Source organism: Cariama cristata, unplaced genomic scaffold (assembly GCF_000690535.1).
Source record: "Cariama cristata isolate BGI_N322 unplaced genomic scaffold, ASM69053v1 scaffold4571, whole genome shotgun sequence".
Classification (NCBI taxonomy): domain Eukaryota; kingdom Metazoa; phylum Chordata; class Aves; order Cariamiformes; family Cariamidae; genus Cariama; species Cariama cristata.
Window position 1 is genome coordinate 127,768 of NW_009598597.1, and position 4,422 is coordinate 132,189.

Sequence of the window (4,422 nt, forward strand, 5' to 3'; positions counted from 1 at the left end):
TTTCTGGGGATTATTTAATAAACGCATAACCACAGTGCCTAAAAGGCCGCCCTTCCGCCCCGAGCACCTTTCCAGGGCAGTGCCCCTCTGCAGTGGAGGAGAGCAGGGCTTTGGAGAGCAGGGCTCGCTGCGCTAAGCTGTCCCCAGCACCGTGCCTCCACTTTTAGAGTTTGTTTTATCGTATCCTCGAACGGCACAGCTCCAATCGCTCTCACCGTTCCCATCCTGGAGGCTGCAGATGTTTTCTCTCTGCCTCCATATAATAAAGCAGAGTCATAAAGATTTCAGCCTAATAAACATTGGCCTTTAGGGTGCTTTCAGCTTTTATCAGGCTAATAAGATTTTTGACTTACATCAAAAGAGAAAGCAGGTAAACAGAGCTTTTATGAACCTCGAAGCCCGCTGGGGACCTGCGGTCTTGTCGGAGGGTCTCGGGCTCAGGCACCTTTCTGTAATGAAAAGCACACGCAGCCTCTGGGCAAACCACGTTGGGAGCACGTTTCTGCGGATGGCTCTTCGTGGAGTATCTGGACTTAATTATTTGTCTGATACCAACCTTTCTGTAGGTATATGGGGACAGGGAGAGTTACGCCGTCTGAGCCTCGTCGTCTGTCTTACCCCTCCTCTGAGCGAAGGTGAAGCAAACGGGGACCTTTCCTTCCTCTCCGTGGGTTGTGGTCAAGCCCAGCATCACCACTCCCAAACGCGTACAAAGCCCCTCTGGCAAGCAGCACTAGCAGCTCTTCTGAGATGTTTGAGCTTAGTTGTGTGAATTGGGTTTTTTCTCACTGGCTTTTTATGGCTGATTATCAGGAGAGATGGGGGGATGTTATTAAACAGTTTGGTTTTAGGTACAAAATTCCAACATGGAAGAAGGGCGTTGTTCAGTATAAACAGGCATAAACTTCATTATTTTCTAGAAATTATTTTTTATTTAAAATTTAAAACCATATTACTTCATACAGCAAACTGTGCACTTTGATATATCACAGTGTCTTAAAAAGGAAAATAATCAGAATTTTTTCTTTTTTTTTTTGAAATTTTATTTACATCAGCCTAGAATGATCAGCAAGTAACACAGTTACTATGAAACCAAAATTGTTACAAAATGTTTACAAAAAACTATATTCATAGAAATTCTGCATGTCCACAAAGGAAAATCCCCTGAATGTCACGGAGACCATTATTTTCCTTTTTTTTCCACTCTTTTCTGTTTTTTTTCTTTTTCTTTTTTTTATTTTTTTGTCTTTTTTTGAGAAACATGTCAAAGTAAGGTACAGACAGCTGAGGGCTTGCAATGCCGATGCCCAGGAATGCTCCTGCCTGGCCAGCCCCGAGCACCCCGGTGTCACCCGCGCAGGGACCAGGGACGCGCGGTCGCACCCCACGGTTGCTGGGGCTCGGGGTCCCCGTGCAGTTTAGCCGCATGTGGCTCGGGTCAGCGAGCGCTGGGTGACAGCTGCTGGGGCCACGGGGTCCCTTTGCGGCGACCTTCCCAGAGACCGCCCGGGCTGGCACCCGGCCGAATCCTGCTCCGCAGAAGCACCCACTGAGGGGGGAGCAGTGGTTGCCCAGAGCTGGAGCTGGTTCCCCTTTGCATATTCCGTCTCTTTGTGGATCTGTCATCTCACACGCGCTGTTGGTTAGCTCCAAACAGAAAAGCAATCCCAAACAAAGCTACCTGCTGTGCCCCTGCTCTGTCTTACAGGAGAGCTGGAAGGAAAAAGCAAGTGATAGAGGGACAGTGGACTGAGGTGACAACAGTTTAGATACAGTTTAATAGCCCAAACCTGCTTTTTCTTTATTTCCTCCTCCCTTTTCCAGTCTCTCTGCCCACCAAGCAAAGAAAGGAACTGATTTAAACAAAATTGGAACTCAGGTGATTTCTGAGACACGAGTCGTCGATAGTCACAAACAGGTCACAAGACAGCTCACAGAAGGCTTTGAGGCTTTGTCGTCAGGTCTGCCCCTTCTGAAGTCTCCCAACACATCGCTGCTAAGCGTCAGGCTCGTCGCTCCTCCTCTCCAATTAAACACCGCATGGCTTACGGGCTCCCGTGCTCCCCGGAGTGAAGGCAAGGAGCGCGCAGAGTAAATGGGAGTAACAGGAGAGACTCCAGTCTCTGCTGAGCAGTGTAGCAATGGCTGAAATAACGCTGGTTGCGGGTGGAGCTGCCCCTGGTTTGCAGCAGGAAGGCTGAGGTCTGAAACCCTCTCGCCTCCCCCCAGTTCACAGTGAGCAGGAGCCAGCGGTCCCCCCCGGGCTGGGGTCCCCCGCAGCTCCCTCAGCTCCTACGCTGGTTTGAGCGGTGCAGAACGTTTCCTTGTTGTTAATTTCAAATGTTTCAATGATCAAGGTTTAAACATAAAACCATAATGTAGATGCATGAAGTTAGCTGCTGATGGCTGATTTATGGTCAGTGCAGAGAGGGAAGGGAAAAGGTTAATCTGCAGGGTTTGGTCTCGCTGGCAGATAGCACCAGTAACTCCAGATGCTCACCTGGTGTCAAAGATGAATATATGGGGTTTACGGTATTAGTAATATTTATTTATTTAAACAAAAAATCTGCCAAGAAGCAAAATGAGTGCTATTTTCTGTGGTGTTTTACTTTCTGGACATTTAAAGCCAGTTTCAGGCTTTGTTTTTATATCTGCCTTAATTGTAAAAATCTCTTTCTAAGAGCTTAGAAATCCACAAAGAAAGTATAAAATCTACTTTTCTGACAAGCCTAAGGATTTGCAAAGAAACACAGAAGAATGTCATTAGCTTTGGGAAGCAGACCCATACTTCCAATCTATCTTCTGCTGTAGCCTTTGGTCAGCAAATGATTAAGAATATGATGCCCATTGACTTGGCAGCTTTCACCCCTATTTTTTATGGTTTCTGTGAAAAAGTGAAAATTAATGTAAATTTGTTGCATATCTTTACTTAAGTCAAAATATGACAAATTAGCTTTTTTAGTTTCAGGTCCCTATGTTGCTTTTTTACATCATGGAAAAAACAAAGTAAGAACAAATTATATTCTGTAACGGAGGGAGGGAACAGCGCTCTCCCCTTGAGCTAACTTGCTAATTCTGATCAGCTCCAAAGATAACCTTCCTAACTGAGCCTCAGAGAGAAACAGGTGTGTGTGGGGGGGAAGTCGGAAATCAGCTACAAACAGGTTTGTTCCTTTGGGCGAGGATAAACTTTCCAGAAAGGCCTTGCAGCCAGGGGAGGGCAAACTGGGTCAGTTCAGCTGCTGGTTCCTGCGGTGGCCGTGGCCCCTCGCTACGCTCACAACGCCGCGGGCAAAGTTTTGGGATGCAGAACTGGGGGCACTGGCTGCTCCATCGCCGTGTTGCCCTGCCTGCCCTCCAAACCAGGGCTTAGGTGGTGGGTGCAGGGGGCTTTCCAGCAGCAGTGCGGTCTGTGGCAGGTCACTGTCACCCTTCTGTGTGCAAGGGAAGGAGGTTGCTCTTTTCTTCAACGCCAGTGTTTAAATCAGAGCTGTTAAGCACCTTTGCAATACTGTCTGTGATGCTCTGGGTTACAATGGGCAGAGACATTTCTGTTTGTTTCATTTTGCAAATTAGTCCGCAGAGCGTCCCACTGGCCACCCGTGTGGTTCCCTGTGGAGGGATGGAGCTGAGTGACGTTACTGGAGTGTCACTTCAGGTCAGCACAGGGGTCTTTGGTAATTCTGACTGAATTCATCTGCAGGACCCGCCTTCTGGTTTAAGCAACCTGAAAATAAGAACACAGTTCATGGAAGATTTCTTAAAAACATTTTAGAGTGTGTATGTTTAAATCACGTGGAGATGCTGCCTGAGGGGCTGCGGTTCACCAGGCAGAGCACGAGGGGTGTCAGGTTTGGCTCACACAGTGCTGTTTGTCCCAGGCCAGCCCTGGCCCTGCAGGCTGAGACTTCATCTTTCGGGTCTCTGATGCCATGGAGAGCATTTAGTCCTAAACCAGACATACAGTCCTCTCCTGGTCCGAGTGCGAACGCAGCGGGGCTGCAGTTCAGTGCTGCTGAATTTCATGGAAATTGGTACCGTTTGGCTCTTGGAATCAGTTCTGCTCCCACCACTGCTGAAGCCTGTGGACTTGGCCGCTTTCCGCGCTTCTTTGCAGGAGAGACTGAGCTTTGCAGAAAGAGAGAAGGAGCCAAGGACCTGGAGATCATGGTGTCACCCTGGGTGCGGGCTGGAGTTTGGCACAGGGCGTGTGGGTGCTGTCACTCGGAGATGGCAGTAGCTCCCATGCCCGCTGCACCGTCCCATCCCTGGCCAGGAGTTTGACTCTGTTCAGGCTTACTCGCCGCTTCATAGTCAGCTGTCTTGGATCTACTGATGAAGGCGTGTGTTGCCTTCTCCTGCCACATCCCCATGTGGACTTCCAGCTGCGGATGGCCACCGACACCACACCCGCGCGGCGAC